The 18,921-nt window shown below is 49.8% G+C and overlaps 1 long non-coding RNA gene across 4 annotated transcripts; it reads left to right on the top strand.

The window, feature by feature from the left end:
* The first annotated feature begins 3,701 nt into the window (after positions 1-3,701).
* Positions 3,702-13,937, top strand: LOC146403497 (uncharacterized). 4 transcript variants are annotated; one of them, XR_014804146.1, is made up of 5 exons: positions 3,702-4,032; positions 4,246-4,370; positions 8,294-8,333; positions 9,016-9,538; positions 12,323-13,937. It is a non-coding gene; the product is annotated as an uncharacterized LOC146403497 (long non-coding RNA). The 4 variants fall into 4 exon arrangements; XR_014804145.1 differs by having other exon boundaries at positions 3,769-4,032; positions 4,174-4,370; XR_014804147.1 differs by having other exon boundaries at positions 3,773-4,032; positions 4,174-4,370; positions 12,205-13,937.
* The last annotated feature ends 4,984 nt before the right edge of the window (positions 13,938-18,921 follow it).

Genomic DNA, 18,921 nt, shown 5'->3' with positions numbered 1-18,921 from the left:
GGACCTATCCCAGAAACCCACCCTCACGTCACTCAGGAGGCTGTTTTTCTCCAGAACTCAACTTCCTTCTTAGTTCTTGTTACCCAAGACCTCAGACAGCCCCCCACCCCCACGCCACACCCCGTTGCTCTTCATTCCCCTAACAAGAGAGTTTCCATCCTCCTGCACCCCAGTTTCATCAGCTTCCTCTTTCCTTTCAGCTCTGCTCTGCCACGAAAGCCCTCAGGCTCTTTTCCTAAATCTTCACCTCAGTCACCTCGCCAGATGGGGGGAGGTGGGGAGACCTCCCCAAGAGGAGCCGGCAAGCAGCTCAGGCCCCCAGCCAGGAGCCCAGGCCCATGGGCTGCCCCACATGCAGATGGAAGCTTCCTGCTGCCCCTGAGCTGGCTGGGGAGGACTGTGGAGACAGAGGCCCACAGAAAATCGGGGGCAGAGAGAGACAAACTCCATCACAGCGTCAAACAGAAGCTAAGTCAGAAAGAAACAGGGAGCAGGTCATATGCGGGCAGGGAGTGGACAGTCACCAGGAAGCCTGCCTGGCCAGGTCCCATGGACATTCCTGTGGCCTCTGATGGCAGGGTGGGCTCAACCCTGAGGGCTGTTGGGGTGCCGGGGCCCAGCATGGGGGCTCTGGCCTGGGAGGGCAGAGGGGCCCTGCCCTGCAGCGGGCCCAGTTCTCCCGAGGGCTCCCCTCCCCTGCAATCAGAGCCAAGAAAGAGGGTTGTGCGGCCCAGGGACGCTGTGGGTGGCAGAGAGTGCCCCACAGTCTAGGGGAGCCAGCACCAGGGGCAGGAAAGGCTGGGAAGCAGGGGGCAGACCTTCTGGGCCCAGGCAGGGCACTAGTGGAGCAGGAAAGTGCTGGCCCAAAGGACCATGCTTTGAGGAATGAGGGGTGGCAGCTGAGTGTGGAAAGGAGGCTGTCTGGGGGTCAGGGAGCTTTGCTGGGGAGGGGATTGTGCCCCCTGCGGGGGTAAGGTGCTTACCATTCTCAGCTCACTGTGGCGGAAGGGCAGGCTAGTTTTGAGTGGATGGAGAGCTTTCTTCACTGGGGTGTCTGTGCCTTATCTCCTCATGAAGCTCACAGCTCCTTGAGGAGACAGTCGGTCTGGTTTATGGAAGCCAATTTGTGTTCCCCCTCCCCCTGCAGTCCAGAGCAGGGCCTGGCCCCCAAGGATCCTTGCTGACGGTGTGTGGAAGGGTGATCTGCACCCCTTGGATACCTCTGCCCTCTGAGGCCTCCCCTAGCAAGGAAAACAGCACAGGTCTAGATTTTTTTCTCTTTTTAGGGCCACACCTGCAGCATATGGAAGTTCCCAGGCTAGGGGTGGAATCAGAACTACAGCTGCCAGCCTTCGCCACAGCCACAGCCACAGCCACGCCAGATCCTTAACCCACTGATCAAGACCTGTATCCTCATGGAGACTAGTTGGGTTTGTAACCCACTGAGCCACCATGGGAACACCCAGGTCTAGATTTATAGCGGAAAACTCTACTTACTAGCTGATCCTTGCCGCCCAGCTAACCCTGACCGCAGCAAAACTTAGCGTCCCACTGGCTTCTCAGACAGCATGAGAAAGGGAATTTATATTTGCTAATATTATTTTACACTTACGCTGAACAGGAAATTTCCCAAAGCATTTTTTCTAATTATGAAACACATATTAAATATATGTATGTAGAGTTTAATAAACAGTTATAAAACACCCATGTTTCCATAACCCAGGTCAAGAAATAGAATCCTGCCAGTGTCCCTCCCAACCCCAGCCCTAAGCCTCTGCCCTGGAGGGAACCAGAATCCTCACCTCTGATCGTCCTTTCCTTGTTTGTCTTCCGAAGCATTTAGTCTCTTAGATGTTAATTACCATCTTTGAGTTTCACAATAAACCTTATCATTCTCATTTTACAGATGAGGAAACTGAGGCTCGGAAGGGTTTTTGTTTGTTTGTTTGTTTGCTTGCTTGCTTTTTCAGGGCCTCACCTGTGGCATATGGAGATTCCCAGGCTAGGGGTCAAATCAGAGCTACAGCTGTCAGCCTATGCCACAGCCACAGCCACACCAGATCCTTAACTGACTGAGCGAGGCCAGGGATCGAACCCCCAACCTCGTGGTTCCTAGTCGGAATCATTTCTGTGGCGCCATGATGGGAACTCCTTGGAAGGTTTTAATAACAAATCCAAGGTCACTCATAAGTTGGCGGCAGAACCAGGGTCCTATTTGGACCGGCTGATGCCTGGGCGGTTTCTTGCTCAAAGCAGAATCCACAGGAAACCCCGGGACAAGCCCGGTTTTGGGGACAGGTGCCCCAGTGCCCCAGGGTCTTCATAGCGAGGCTGCGTGTTCTCCTGGATTTGCTGACTCTCCTGACTTCCCTGGGGCCCTGCTGTGTGAGTACCTGGCAGGAAGTGATGGCATTTGGAGGCTGGGGAAACAGGTGGAGCCAGGAGCTGATCTGGGGTGGGATTGGTGCCTAAAGAGGGCTTCGGGCCCTGCCTGCACAGGGCGAGGGTGCCTGGGACGGTGGGGATGTGCCTGAGCCAGGTGTGTGCCCGAGTGTTTGCCAGGTTTACCAGGTGTGCCCTCCTTGGTGGGCCAGATGTGCTTGGTGGCAGGGGGTGCGCACGTATGCACACACACTTGGCATGTCCGTGTGTGTGCCCAGTTCTATCTACACACTTGGATTGCTCTGAAACATCTCCCCCACCCTCAGCCTAACACATGCCTAACACAAAAAATTCAACCATGGAAGTTTCTCCTTTTCTCTAGTTCTAATCCAAATGAATTTGGACGTTGGGACATTTATCCTTCTATATTTGTTTCTAAGCAGATTCAAGTATCTAGTTATTTAGATATGCATGTCCAAATGCAGTGATTTGAGGCTTAAGTGTTTTTAACAACCTTGTCTCAGGATCTACTTATGGTTTTTCTACTCTCTCTTCCACTTGCTTTACTTTGGTCATCTTCCCTGTCAGGATGCCTGGATCTGTTTCACTTTTTCCAAAAAAGTTGAAGAGTATGCCATTAAATAGGGTGTGCCATCATGAGTTTAACTGGGGAGGACCCCTCCATGTCACAGACCCTCCAGTCCCCCAGAAGGTGAAGGAGACAGGTGTAATGAGAGGCAGAGGACTCGGAGACTGGCCCCACCGTGGAAGGCCACCCAGTCCAGCTTTGACCTCCTGCAAGTAGAGCCCCCTCAACCATACCTACCCAAAGTCCACACAGCCCCTCCTCCTGCCTTCTGTCACATGTTCCCCTCCCTCTCTTGATACTTGACCTCTGCACCATGCTGTAGGTTGGGGGAACTGCTGGGTGGCCTCTGAGATGGTCCGATCTCAGAGAGCTGAGAGGAATTAGGCTGGGGGCACCCAGAGTCCAGGAGGCTCTGCCAGGACATGGCACGGCAGGGAGCTCACCTCCTGCTAACGTGGCCCCAGGAGAGGGCACCATGCTGATGCTGAGGCTGGCACTGCCCCCAGCCCAGATGGCAGCTTCCTGCTTCCCAGAGGGTATGGCTGATGGGACGGGTGCCAGGCGGGCATGGTGGCCCCACCCCTGCACAAGTGTCATGGAAAATCTGAAGCCTTGATCTTTGTTCTTGATTGCTCCTCCCTGACTTTTACAACTGGAAACTTGCGGCCTCTTTGTTCCCATCAGTTTGAGGGGGGAGGTGTTGAGAAGGGAGGAGGAGGTGGCGGAGTCAGAAGCTGGGGGGTACGGACCCTGGTGCTTCCAAGGACTGACCACAACCCCTTCTCACTCTCACCCTCACTCACACTCTGACTGTAAACAGAGGGTACCTGGATGCCAGGAGGCAGAGGGCACAGGGATGGGTACAGCCCCTGTGTCCTTCCTGGGTAAACTGCCTCCCCTCACCCAGGACCGATCTCCCTGTGGTTCAGGGCCATGGGTCCCTCGCTGCTAAGACCTCCAGTTCCTCTAATGTCCTGGAGGCACGTGGTGCCCAGCCCTTCTCATTCCTGGGCAGGTCCAGCGTGTCTGTTTATACCACGGGAGTCAACTAGAACTTTACGGTAAGGAAACCACTCAGGAGGTTGCTTCCCTCCCCTGCGCCTTGCCCTGCTCCTCCGGGCCTCTCCCCCTTCTCCCGCATGGCCAGAGTTCATGGAAACTTCTCAGGTCAGTGATTCTCACCTTCCTTTCCTCCTCGGCAGAGAGGGACTCACCCCCCACCCCCTTCTCTGGAGCCTGGCACCTTACTTCACTCCAAGCCTTGCTTTCCTCAGGGAGGAGGGGCAGGCCTGGGGGCTGGACCCAGGGCAGAGCCTCAACCCCGCAGGCTAACGCCATCTCCTGGCACCATCTGCTGGATGGGAAGAGGTGCCTCTTGCTACCCACGATGATCTTAGAGGTGAGCCTGGGGAGCAGGAGGTGAAGCAGAGAGAGATGGGGCGCCTTTGCACCAAGGTGAGGGAAGAAAGCAGGATTGAAGCAAAAAGGAAGGATCAGATGCTCATTCAGCAGATTCTGCACCCCAAACCGACCCGCCACGCAGTCAGTTCATAGATGCGGTTAGATCAGCATCCCCTTGGAGGAACCTGTATTCTGTGTGCAGGGGTGTGTGTGTGCGGCAGGGCGGGTAGATATGTGCATCAGCTTTTGGACCTCGGACGAGGGAGGGCTGAGGGGGGCTGGGCAGTCAAGGCTGGCCTCCTCAAGTTGGGCGGGGGGCAGCTGAGACGTAGCCACAGCCTGGTGTGGTCACAGAGCAGTGGCAGTTGGGGCTGCTCAGGCTGTGTCTGCCTGGCGGGGCTCGGTGGGGCTCTGCCCTGCTTGTCTGCCTTCTGGGTGGGGTCCTCATCTGGGGTCCAAAGCAGATGGTGCTGTGGGGCAGAGGGGACCAAGCGCGTCAGCCTGGCTGCTAGTGTGTGGCCTTCACTTGAGGATGCTCCATCTGCCAGGAACCATCACTCCCCCTGAGCCAGGCCGGAGCAAGACCAAAGCAGTGCTCGCCTCTGCTGGCCAGGGAGGGGTGCCGAGGGCTGAGGGGCCGCAGGCCAGGCCTCTCCGCCCCCCACATCCGATCTGCCTCACTGCCCAAGCGGCACAGATTATTTTTGCTCCTTCAGACTCTGCCAGGGCCTTTGCCCCATCTCCAGGAGTTACTCAGTTACCAGCATGGGTTTTCTATTTCCAGAGCAAGGGCAGGCCCTCCCCTCCTGGCTTCCTTTACCCAGGCCCTGCATTTCCTCTCCATCCAGCCCCGGGGAGGTGCCGAGGGTCTGGGTGCATGTCCAAGGGCAGGGGACTCCTCATCTCCACTGGAAGAGTCAGGGGCATCTGAGGGAGGACTAACCCCCGTTTCCTTCATACCTTCACTCTCTGGCTTCCCCCCAGAATGTTCCCATCTGCACAGAAACAGGCCTTTAAAAAAATCCCTCTATCAGACCCACGCCCCTCCCCACAGCCCAGGCTCTGCCCCTTTCACAGCCACACTCCTGACGAGGGGGGCGTGGGGACACACTCGCTGCTTCTACTTCCTCCCCAGCCATCCCCTCTTCACCCCACCCCAGTCTGGCTTCTGCCCCCACCCCAACATTCATGCTAAATTTGCCAAACTCTCACCTCCCGCATCCCTTTTCTCAGCAGCTTTAACTCATCTGACACCCCCCAAAGCCCTCCCCTCTCTGGGCTGCCCCACACGCGCTCTCCTGGTTTCCTCCTCCCCGATGGTGGCTTCAAAGGGACCCTCATGCCAGTGCCCCTGGACCTGGTCTTGTGTACGTCTCTCCAGGTCTCCATGGCTGTAGACACCACCCACAGGGTGACTGGTCCATTCCTCCTCTTTGAGCTCCAGCTTCCAGAAGCAGGTCCCACTTGGCGGTTCTCCTTGAGGTCTCCCAGATGTTTCGCACTTAACCTGTCCTGAACTCAAGTCTCACCCTATTACCTCCCCCCTCAACTTCTCACCCTATTACCCGCCCAGCCAGTCCAGCCTTTATCACCTCCACCTCCCAAGTTGCTAAAGACTGTTGTCCTTGATTCCTCCTCAACTTCCACATCCATTTTATCAGCAAGTCCAGCAAACCCTGCCTCCAAAGTGCACTCTAATTCCTCCATTTCTCTCAAGGGCTACTCCCCCACATACACACACTCAGGTTTTTCTAAATTACCCTCCTCTCCTCACCTGGACTCTGTGGTGGCTTCACAACGCATCCCCTTGCTTCCAACTTGAGCCTCCTCTATCTCAGTCTCCAGGAAGCATTACAAATCATCATTCAGGCGTTTCCTGGTGGTCTGGTGGTTATGGATCTGGCATCGTCACTGCTATGGGGCGGATTCGATCCCTGGGCTGGGAACTGCTGCATGCAGAGGGGGCAGCCAAAAACAAAACAAATGAACACACAAAACCCAAGATCGCCATTCAGATCATAGCAGCCTTTCCCCCTAAGACTTTCAATGTGGGTGTGTGTGCGCGAGCGCACTCAGAATATTACCGTGGCCCTCAGTGATTCTGGCCTTTTCCCATTTCCCCAGCTTCATCTTCTGCCCTCCCCACTGGCCAGGCCTTGGGTATTTCAGTCCCTGATGGTCAAAGCTCTTTTCCTGCCTCAGGACCTAGAACCCTACAGCCACAGCCAGCCCCCTTCTCATCCTTCAGTTTGGCCCGAGTGTCATCTCCTCAGAGAGGCTTTCCTTGCTGTCCTGTCCACACCAGCCCTCCTCCTTTAATTCCTATTTCAACTCTCTATTTAGTTTATTTTCATAATAGCATTTACTGTATTTACTTGCTTACTTACTTTCTAAATTTAATTAATTTATTTTTTATGGCGCACCTGCAGCATGTGGAAGTTCCCAGGCTAGGGATCAAATTGCCTATGCCACAGCCACAGCAACTCAGGATCCGAGCCACATCCTTGACCTATACCACAGCTCACAGCAACACTGGGTCCTAAACCTACTAAGCAAGACCAGGGATAAAACTGGCATCCTCACAGACACTGTGATGGGATTTTTTTTTTTTTTTTTTGTCTTTTTTAGGGCCATACCCGAGGCATATGGAGGTTCCCAGGCTAGGGGTTGAACTGGAGCTGCAGTCACCAGCCTATCCCACAGCCAAGCAATGCCGGATACTTAACCCACTGAGCGGGGCCAGGGATCAAAATTGCGTCCTCATGGATGATAGTCATATTCATTTCCGCTGAGCCACAGGAACTCTCTATGTCAGGATCTTAACCCACTGAGCCACAAGGGAAACTCCTGCTTATTTGCTTGTTTTGTTTGTTTGTTTGTTTGTCTTTTGTCTTTCTAGGACTGCACCCCTAGCATATAGAGATTCCCAGGCTAGGGGTCCAATTGGAGCTGTAGCTGCCAGCCTATGCTACAGCCACAGCAACACTGGATCTGAGCTGTGTCTGCAACCTACATCACAGCTCACAACAACGTCAGATCATTAACCCACTGAACAAGGCCAGGGATCGAACCTGCATCCTCATGGATCCTAGTTGGGTTCATTAACCACTGAGCCACAACTGGAGCTCCCTGCTTATGTGCCTTTACTTTTGTCATTTGCTCCAAAACATAAGCTCCATGAAGGCAGGGACTATGACATTTTCACCACCGTACCCCAAATTCTTAGCAGAGAGCTTGGGGCTTGGTAGATGTGCAATAAAACATTGTTGAATGAGTGAATGATAAATGAATGAATGAATGGTTTCAGCTGCTGAGGTCAGTTAGGTGCTGGTGGGGCTGGAAGGAAGGTGTGAAGGAAGGGAGGGCATGGTTGGTGGAAAGGTACTCCCTGGGCAGGGTTGCCTGATTTAGCCAATGGAAATACTGGACACCCAGTTAAATTCAAATTTCAGATAAACAACAAATCGCTTCTCAGTAGAAGTATGTCTGAAATAAAATTTTAATTGGGCATCTTGTGTTTTATCTGGCAACCAGGTGAGTGAGGAGAGTGGAGCGGGCATGGGGTCAGGGCTGCATACAGAGACAGTACGCAGAGCAGGTGAGGATGGCTGGAGCTGCCTGAGACCTGACAGGGACAAGCAGAGCCAGTCAGCAGTGCAGCTTGTGCAGTGCCCTGGCCCTCAGGCTGTGGTGCAGAGGAGGCTCAGAGAGACTGAGACCTTGTTGGGGCATGGGGAGCTTGTCCTGGGCTGGGGGTGGGGATTCAGGTCCTTGCCCTTCTTCTTATTATTATTTTTTAAATTGAAGTAAAGTTCATTTATAATGTTGTGTTAGTTTCAAGAGTATAGCAAAGTGATTCTGTTATGTGTGCATGCATGCACACACACATACACATTCTTTTCAGATTCTTTTCCTTTACAGGTTATTACAAGATATTGAATGGAGTTCCCTGCCCTATACAGTAGGTCCCTGTTGATTATCTATTTTATATATGGTGTGAATATGTTAACCCAAAACTCCTAATTTATCCCTCCCCTCACCACACACTATTTCCTTTGGTAACCGTAAGTTTGTGAATCTGTTTCCATGTCTGTGAATCTGTTTCTGTTTTGTAAATAAGTTCATTTGCATCTTTTTAAAAGATTCCACATATAAGTGATATCATATATTTGTCTTTGACTTAATATGATAATCTCTAGGTTCATCTATGTTGCTGCAAATGGCATTATTTCATTCTTTTTTATGGCTGTGTAGTATTTCATATATATGTACCACATCTTCTTTATCCATTCATCTGTCGATGGACATTTAGGTTGCTTCCATGTCTTGGCTACTCTAAATCATGCTTCTATGAACATTGGAGTGAGGTCGTTGTCCTTCCAAGGTCACAGGCAGAACCTATCTGATCCTTCCTTTTCCATGACTTTCCAACTCACTCTTAAATTTTGTTCCTTTCAACACACACTTATTGGATATCCTAGCGTGTGCTGGGTACTGGGCCAGGGCACAGAGATGAGTAGACTTGTCCCTGCCCTCAGTGTCTGAGCACTGAACTGCATGATCTGGCCCGCAAGAAAAACCATCCCCAGCACCCACTGTCCCCAGATGCAGGACTGGGTGCCTTCTTTGCTTTATCTCCACAGGAGGCAAGACCGAAAAGAGAGATAATCCCACAGAAGCATGAACATAGAGCCAGAAGTGACTGAGATGGCCAGTGGATGGAGACATGAGGCCAATCCCATTTCCATCCCCAACACCCCTATATTGGGAGGGACCTTGGATTCCCACCACCTGTGGGGTGAATGTTTGAGTGGCTATCTCATCTCAAAGAACAAATGCTGCAAGCTGAGTTGCATGTAAATGTATGTATTAAAACGTGTGTTAACTGTTGGTGGGAATATATATTGGTGCAGTGACCACAGAAAACAGTTTGGAGGTTCCTTTAAAAACTAAAAACTGAGTTACCATAAGATCTGGCAATCCCATTCCTGGGCATATATCAGGAGAAAACTAATTTGAAAGTGATACATGCACCCCAGCGTTCAGAGTGGCACCACTTACAAGAGCCAAGACGTGGAAGTGACTCATTGACTCAGTCATAAGGAAGAATAAAACGACACCATTTGCAGCAACATGGGTGGACCCAAGATCATCATATTAAGCAAAGTAAGTCAGACAAATATCATATGATATGATATCACTTATACCTTTAAACATGATACAAATGAACTTATTTACAGAACAGAAACAGATGCATAGACATAGAAAACAAACACCCTATTACCAAAGGGAAGGGGGGGATAAATTAGAAGTTTGGGACTAGCAGATACAAACCACTATCTATAAAACAGATAAACAACAAGGACCTACTGTATAGCATGGGAAACTATATTATAAAAAAGGATCTGAAAAAGAATATATAGATGTGTGTGTGTATATTTGTATGTACACCAGAAATTAACACAACATTGTAAATCTACTATACTTCCAAAAAAAAAAGTACGTTCAGGGAGTTCCCATTGTGGTTCAGTGGTAACAAACCTGATTAGTATCCATGAGGATGCCGGGTCCATCCCTGGCCTTGCTCAGTGGGTTAAGGATCCGGTGTTGCCATGAGCTGTAGCATAGGTCGCAGACGTGGCTCGGATCAGACATTGCTGTGGCTGTGATGTAGGCTGGCAGCTACAGCTCCGATTAGACCCCGAGCCTGGGACCTTCCATAAGCCACAGGTGCAGCCCTAAAAACAAAAAAGAAAAAAAAAGTGTGTTCACCCATGAGCATTTCTTTTCCCTTGATGAGCGTGAATGAGGCAGTGATTTGGCAAGTATCAGGTTAACTTCATAAATGAAGGCAGCCAAACCAGAATACTTGGGTTCAAAAATCTACCCCTGGCCTGACTGATCTGGTTTGGCCTTCTAGACTTAGCAAATTAACCAGAAAATTGCCAAAGTCCTGCACTTACACTGGACAGACACAGTTTTAGTGTGGCCTGCATCTCATAGATACACAGATCTCTCTCTACACACTATTATTAGGTGTATCTTTCCACATGTTATTACATCAAATTTATATTTGTAACCAACTCAATGATTGTCCCAGATTATCCAGAACCAATCTTTCATAGCAGGCTGGTTTTCTACAGCTGCCTCTCATGTGACTGAACCATGAGTATAAAACACTGAAAAAGTGGGACATGCTAAACAAGGAAAAAGCCATTATTGCTTCTGTTCTTGTTACTGTTTTCATTCTCTGTTAATATGTGTTGGAAAATGCAAGGACATTTACTATTAGCCTAATTTGAACATATTGGCAAAGAAAGCCTGCTGTTAGACCAAAACCCCAAATGAGAAGCTCCTAAGAGGAAAAATTTGTAAATAAATAGGAAGAGGGCAGGTGTAATGGATTAAATGTGAATCACCGAGGGATCTTGTTTAAATGCTGATCCTGACTCACTAGGTCTGGGTTTAAAATTTATTTTTTCTTTTTTTGGCCATATGGAAGTTCCTGGACCAGGGATCAAACCCACACCAAAGCAGTGACCCAAGCCACAGCAGTGACAACGCGGGATCCTTAGCCACTAGGCCAACAGGGAGCGCCATGAAATTTCCTATTTCTAACAAGCTCTAATTGGTCCATGGCCCATACTCTGAGAAGCAAAGGCATTAAGCCTACTGGGTCTGGAGTAAGAAGGCCCATCTGTCCCTAGTTTCTTACCTTTGATGAGCCTCAGTTTCCTCTTTTGCAAAATCAAAACAGTCTTAAATACATACTCCCAGCGGATGTTGTGAGGCTCACAGGAGATAAGGAGTTTGAACGCCCTACATTATAAAATGCCTTACAAATGTTTGTTATTATTGTTCTGGGGTTGCCGGGCTTCGCCTTCAAAGGCTCCAGAGCGCTGCTGACAGGGGTGGACTGATGGAGCGATAGCCACCAACATCCCTGCATCCTCGCCTCACTTCCACTGTGCGCTCCGTGAAGCCGTTTCCCCGGAAGCTGTTATTTTCGGAGAGAGATGCTCTGTGTGTCTCCCTCCGCCCCTTGATTGCTGGTCTGCTGGTTCTCCTGGCCTGCGAGCCAGAGAGGCCACGTGGCTTCCAGCTGGGCTGGGCATCCGGAACACATTCCTCCCTCCCCACCTTGTGCCTTGAGAACTCTCCCCTCCGTACTGACTGCTCAGGGCTGGCCAGGGCAGAACTCGGCACGAGGCAGTTTTAAGTCCCTGTTTTTCCCTCAGGCAGCCAATGCCCTCTGTCCTTCAGTGCGCGCCACTCAGCATATCCTCAGCCAGGGAAGCATCCACTTCTTCAGTTCAGGCTTAGCAATGGCTGATACGACTTAGGGTGACCTCTCCTTAGGGGACAAAGCCAAGAGGCACTTCGAACCACAAGGGAAGGGTTCAGGCCCCCATGCTTGGAAAGGGCATTTGGGGAAGGGGGTTTGGAGGGCTCCCTACTCCCTCTGAAATCCTAGAGTTAGGTGTCCTGCATCTGGATGTCCAAATCTCCATTTTCAGCCAGAAACATTCCAGCCTTTCGGTGTTCCTGATCTTGCTCCTGGCCCGCATGGGTGCTTGTGAAATCTGAGACCTACTCCTTAGATTTCACAGACTGATGTGAAAATCTGGCAGGTCCAGGTTTCTCAGCCACAGCCATCTAGAAGCTTGGGCCAAGACATCGTGAGGAGCCAGGGGTTCCCAACCTGTTTCCCCCGCGACAGCCTTGGCTGTTGTTGGTCACGTGTGGGACAGTCTCCTCCAAGTGCCCTAGCTGATGAAGACCATGCCCCACCCCACCCCAGGTATAACTCTACCCTTTTCTCTCTTCTTCAGGCCAATCTCATCCAACGAAGAGAGAAGAATGTTATGCTAAGGATAGCTTTGATTTACTCTGACTGTTATTTTTTTTTTTAAATATAGTCTCTCTAAACTTGAGTGCTTTGTTTAACAGTGAGAACCAATAGTGACATCGGATCATTGTTGAGCACCCTGTCCATGAACTCTGCTCCAATACTGAGGCCAAGGACTAAATCCTCAAGGAGAGGATTTGATTTTATACAACAAACCCATTGAATGTCTCCTTCGTCCCAAGCGGCCAGCCTTAGAAGATACAAAGATAAATACGCCATGGGCACTGCAGAGCCAGCGGAGAAGGACAAGGGAGCACTGTCTCCCGGGAGGACATGGTTTTCTTTCAGGCTTTTCTTGTACCTGCCTACCTCTATTTGCCACTCACACTGTTTCTGCCACCCTGTTTTTTTTTTATTCTCTACTAAATGAATCTTACTATTTTATTTTCTTTTAAGTTTGTCAAGTTCAGTAATCTGCTCAGAAACCAGCTTTGGAGTATGTCCATTATTTTTTTTAATTTATTTTATTTTTTTTGTCTTTTTATCTTTTCTAGGGCCACACCCCCCGCATATGGAGGTTCCCAGGCTAGAGGTCAGATCGGAGCTGTAGCCGCCGGCCTACGCCAGAGCCACAGCAACACCAGATCCGAGCCACATTTGCAACCTACACCACAGCTCACTGCAATGCCAGATCCTTGACCCACTGAGCGAGGCCAGGAATCGAACCTATATCCTCATGGTTCCTAGTCGGATTGTTTCCTCTGCGTCACATCAGGAACTCCATGGAGTGTGTCCATTATTGTTTGTTTCCAGATTCTTCTTTAATTTTTGCTTTTATTTTTATGTTTCTCCTTTCTTAGAATGTTCTCTTGATTTCTAAAATTGAATGTGTAATTCATTAATGTTCAATCTTATTTTATTATTAATATATTTTAAACTACATTTTCCAATAGAGTGGTTTCACTTCATCCACAAATTTTGACACATATGGTTTTCACTATTTTATTTTTTTCTTTTTACAGCTGCACCTGCAGCATATGGAAGTTCCAGGCCAGGGATGGAACCACAGCTGGATCCATAACCCACTGAGCCACCAGGGAACTCCTATTTACCTTTTTGAAATTGAATTTTTTATTTTATTTCATTGTGGTTACAGAACATATAAATTTTTTTGGTCTTTTTTTTTTGAGAATTGGCTTATTGTCTACCTTTCTGACTATTTTGTCATGTATTCTTGGAAAAAATGTGTATTCTCCATTTGGGGGTGCAAGCTTTTAGGTATGGCCTTCCTTAATAAGTTGTCTTGTAATGATTTATGATTTATATTCTTATTCAATTTTTTACTCCTTAGGCTTTGAGTTTCTAAAAATGATAAATGGAAATCTCCCCCAGAAACCTTCCATTCTAATTGTGAATTTGTTAATTTCCGCTTATAATTCTGTCAATTTTCACATCATGTATTTCAAGACTGTTGCTAAATGTATGCACATTCAGTTATTACTGTATCTTCCTGGTATAGTAGCTTAAGTAATGATTCTCTTTATCATCATCATACAATGCTTGTATTTTATGTCTATTTGATAATAATTATTAATTAAAATATTATTGCTGATGCTAATATTGCTAAACCAACTTTCTTTTTCTATCATTTCACTGTCAACATTTTTGTGTTACTATGAATTATAAACAAAATACAGATTGACTTTTAAAAATCCAGTTTGAGTCTCTGTCCTTTAGCAGATGCATTATATCTATTATATACATATTTACTTTTTAGTATCCCTGGGTTTTAAACGGGAGAAACTGAGATGACATGGCTCTTCCTAAGAAAATGCGTGCGAATTATTCCCTCTTTTTCCTGAGCCCTGGCCCTGGGAGTTACATTATCCTGCACTCAGTTTACCTTTATCATCCATTTCAGGTGCAGTCATCATTTCTGCCATCTGCATCTATAAGCCCTGGATCTGTCCTGTGTACCTCTGTGCCCCACTGCTTGGCTCCTACAATCCACAGGAGGGTGTCGTTCATGGTTGTCCATTTCCTTTAGCACCTAGGAGGGATGTACTAACAGGCTGACTCCGTTCCACATGGCAAGCTCTACTGGCATCTACGAGTCTGAGCCGAACCCTGTACTCTCCTAGGCTTTGTCCACCTGGACCTTCCTCTGCCTTCCCCTTTCTGTGTCACTGTGGTTTCTCGCATTTCATAGTTCCCTTCAAACACCTGCCTCTTTGCATGCACAGGGACACACACACACACACACACCTGCAGATTTCTATACTGTCTCCAGTGCAGACTGGCCAGGGAGAATTTTGCTCTGAGTGTCATTATCAGGAATGTGTCTGCTTTTCTTTGAAGTCAGCCAAGCAGATATTTTTGAGCGGGGAGGGGAAAGGTAGGGACACTGGTCCAGTGACCAAACGGTGTCAGTGAGGGAGGTGTAAGAAGCACTCATATTTACTCGGTTGTGGGTCCTTGTTTCCTACCCACAACAGGGCTGGGCTTGGAGTATCCAGGCTCTCCCCCCACCCAACCTGAGGTTAGACCTCAAGCTGAGCGAGTGTGGGCAGGTGGTATCATCTCTGAAAGTCCCACTCTGGTGGCTCAGAGGCTGGAGACTGTGGAGGCTGCGTGAGTGTCTGTGGTCTTGGGAAAGCCCTGCAAGGTAGGAGGCAAGGGACCTGAAGGGCTTTCGGCACGTCGGTAATCTGGGGTGTGATGTGGGCAAATCAAGGGAGGCCCCAAAAGACTTCTGAGCAAAAGAACACCTTACCTTTCGCAACCCACACTACCTTTTCCCAGCAAGGGGGGGCTCCCTTAGGGTCTGATCAGGGGCCAGGTGACACACTGGAAACCAGAGAGACAAGGGTGGCAGAGCCTGGGTGTGGGAGTTCCCAAGGGGATTTTGTAAGTATCTCCAGGTTCACGGCCACCAGCCCATCTTCACAGAACCAGCAGGATCTGAAGCCCAGCTCATCAGAGACCCTACTAGGGGTGGGGCCAGGGAGTGGCTTCCGTTGCATGAAAGCCTTCCTGCTGGCGGGGAAACAATCCAAGGGGCCAGGTTTTCTTGGTAGTAAGAGGGGGCTCTCACCATAACCTGTGTGGGGGAACCAAACAACTCCAATAAAAACCGTATGTTCACACAGGTCAATAACCCCAAATGACACATTGTAACAAATTCCAAAACAACGCCCTATGGGCAAGTCTCTAAGTTTTCTGTACTCAGGAATGGGATAATAGGGAGCAACCAGTAGGTGAACACAGCTGCACAACACGTTCTTCCGATTAAACTAAGAGATCAAAGCTCCCGCATGTGCTGATGGCAGGGAGATCTTTGGCCCTCTCATCTACCCTAGCAATGCAGACATGTTCTCACTTGGGAATTTCCTCCTTTACTCTGTATTGTCCCCAGGCACACCCAGGTATAATCAAGCCACCTAGCATCAGCTGTTCGAGACTGACCAGGTTGGGCAGAGCTAGATAAGGATGGCAGTCTCAGTTGGGGAGCAGTGCATCAAGAGTAGCGGGCTGGGGAAATTCCTGTTGTGGCTCAGCAGTAACGAACCCAACTAGTATCCATGAGAAGGCAAGTTTGATCCCTGGTCTTGGCTCAGTGGTTTAAGGATTCAGTGTTGCCATGTGCTGTGGTGTAGGTCACAGATGTGCTTCAGATCCCGAGTTGCTGTGGCTGTGGTGTAAGTCGGCAGCTGCAGCTCTGATTTGACCCTTAGCCTGAGAATTTCCAGATGTTAAAGGTGTGGCTGTAAAAAGAGAGAAAAAAGAAAAGAAACTGTGGGCGTGGGACAGCAGCGCATGGCATAGGGTATGTGTCTCAGGCAGCCCAGTACAAACCCAGATCTTTCAGTGGAATCTGTGCAGACATCACAGAGCCCTGTCACCTACTTGCTCAGCTGAGACAGACTCAAGCTTTGTCTGTAGCTCCTTGGAAGTGCTCTCTGCCCCCCGTGACCTGCCTTGGGCTCTGTTCCCTCCTGGTGGGGGTTAGGAAGGGAATCTTTGGGAGCAGAGGGGACAACAAGGTCCCAGAGGGCACCCTGGTCTCAGCCACACTCAGAGGAGAAAAACAGCTTTGGAGGAAAGTATCTCGGCAGGCAGCGGGTGTGTGGGTGCGTCCTTTCCTCCCCAGCACAAGGCAGTTAGAGTAATTGGCCAGATTACTGATTACCACCATGGCAGGTGAGGTGTGTAATTGGGCTGGGGTGTGTGTTGTGGGGTGTGTGGGGGGGACTGGAACCTAACGAAGTGAGTTTAGGAAATTGAAAGCTGGCTTGTTGACAGGGAGAGCACCCCTGCACCCCTGCTCTGCCCTAGGAGCCTTGGGTCCTGGAGTCAGGGATCAGGGTGAGGACGGAGGTACTGATGGTACCCAGAGATCCCCACTTTTGGGTCACTTGCTTACAGTGGGTTTCTCTTGCTTCACTCTAAGCTAATAAACTCTAAGTCACATCTGGCCCTTAGTTTGTCTTTGGGCAGCAAACCAGGGAGGATCTGATAGTGGCTGCCAACACTGCCCAGCCCCGGTCCCCCCCTCCATCTCTCTAGCTTGCATTTAATGGGTCCAAAGTCTGACTCAGGGCTTCATGCCAAGCCCAGGAGCTCTAGGAGTCCGTGGGGAGCCATGGAGGGCCTGGACTGCAAGGCTGCGACGCCTCCAAGCGCGTCTCGCCTGTGGTCTCAGGCAGGCGGTGGATACCGCGGGGCAGCGTGGTCTTGGGTTCAGCTTCCACCCTCCCCACTGGCCACGCTGCCTGGGGCCTCCCACCCCCAGCTTGACCTGGTCTCTCTGTGTCTGGGGACCCAGGAAAGAGGGCCTGATTGTGCAAGTTTGGGGCCTGCCCTCAGCTGTGGGGGCTTTCTCTGGGCTCAAAAGGGAATTGGGGCCATGGGGCAGAATAAACAGACTGTGTTCCTGGGAAGAACTGCCCTGGAGAGCCACTTGAGGTTGAGGGAGAAGGCCTGGTGTCCAGACCCAGAGCCAGTGGGCCAGGCCACACAGAATCATCTGCAGGGAGGGGGGGCTGTACGCAGCCAAAGGGTGAATCCTCTCTTGAGCCCAACACCTTCCCTGGCCCTTCCAGCCAGCTTCTGTCTGCCTTATCTTTGCTCAAAATCGCTGACCTTGTCCTTAAAGTTCCACAGGGCTGGAGAAATTTCCCTAGAGCTTTCTGGAGGCTGGATCAGCGGTGGGGTTAGGTTGGAGGTGAGAGATCGTATAGTCTCTCTGAGCCAAAAGTTGAGAGTGGTGGTGGTGGTGGGGGGTGTCTGAAATGGACAAGACAGGCCGGTGTGCACGCAGTGGGATCTGGGTCATCTGAGGGCTCCGTCTGTTCTAATAGTACTGACTGTGTGGCTCTTCCCCAGAATTAATTTTTATGTCTCTGGCTGGTCAGAAACTTTCCTAGGATCATTCTAAGCCCAAGGAGGATATTTTGGGAAAAGAATGTCCTTATTTAAAGCTGAAAAAAACCAGTGTGATTCTTGCTGTTCTAGTAAATTTATCAATCCCCTATAATTTTCTTGACCCAAAAGATAACAAGATGTGCTCTTAAAGAAGGACTTAACCACATCCTTCCCCTGTGCCATCTCTTTGCTGCCCCTCTCCCTCCAAAACACAGCCTTACAGGCCAGGCAGAAATGGTCAGTCCAGCCCACAACTCTAAGCATGGTTTCCCACCACTCTCAGGATGTAGACCCTAAATGGTTCAGGCTGCAATCTCTGGGAAGCCCCCAATGTCCTTGGGCTGGTAGCTCCCACAGTGGCATGTGATGCCTTGTGCTTATTCCTCCCAACTCTCTCCTGTTAGGGGAGGTGATTGTACTCATAGAGGGTCCCTGACCTGGAGGGCCAGCATGTGAGCTTTGCTGTTATGGGATCTCCCCCCCACCCTTTCAGATATTCCCTACTTTGCCCTCCTCCCCCCGCCCCGGCAAGAGCATAGCCATAGTGACGGTCCCAGGGTTGAGAGTGGCCATGGTGGAGCCCACTCATGACCCAGGTCATGGCAAAGTCAACACGATGGCAAAACCAGTGCGTCTCTTGCTTCCTTTACATGTTCACTGTTCTCTTTTCACTCCCACCTCTCCCCCAGATCCATTGTCCTTGTTCTGTGCCCCAGGAGGATGACACCTCTGGACCACATCTTTCCAGGCTCTCTTGCTGGCCTATGTCTGATCAGGTCCAGCTTGAGGGGGGCACTTTCAGGGGATCAGAAGGAAGAGAGTGAGACTGGGTATTTCTCCCTGTTTGTCCTTGCTTCAAAATAATTCTTTGGCAATAGTTTCTGCCTCCATGACAAGAGTTTCTTCCAGGTGGCCCATTCTCCATGGCTCCAGCTCTCATTGGTCCTGGGTTTACTATCTTTTCCCTTATCGCTTGGACCATTGTGGTTGAGGTGGTAATGATTTCCTGTCACTCATATGCTCCATTGTTGTTCCCTTAACCTTGAAATGACCTTTCTTCAAAGTCTCTTCATTTGAACCCTCTGGGACAAATTTTATTTCCTGCCGGGGCCCTGATTGACACAGATCACCTCTTCCATTCCCTAAACGGACAGCACTTTCTCTGGCTAATAGGATCCTTGGGTCAGTCTCAGAGCCCCACTGTCCAAACTTTTTCCATTACTTTTTTATTATTATTAAAGTGTAGTTAATTTACAATGCGTCTTCAATTTCCATT

This window comes from Sus scrofa, chromosome 5 (genome assembly GCF_054392235.1).
Source record: "Sus scrofa isolate SSC_HxYL_T2T_F1_AM1 chromosome 5, Sscrofa_HxYL_maternal_Yorkshire_Landrace_v2.0, whole genome shotgun sequence".
NCBI lineage: Eukaryota > Metazoa > Chordata > Mammalia > Artiodactyla > Suidae > Sus > Sus scrofa.
The sequence above is the reverse complement of the archived record's forward strand: the minus strand, read 5'-3'. Positions and strand labels throughout refer to the sequence as shown.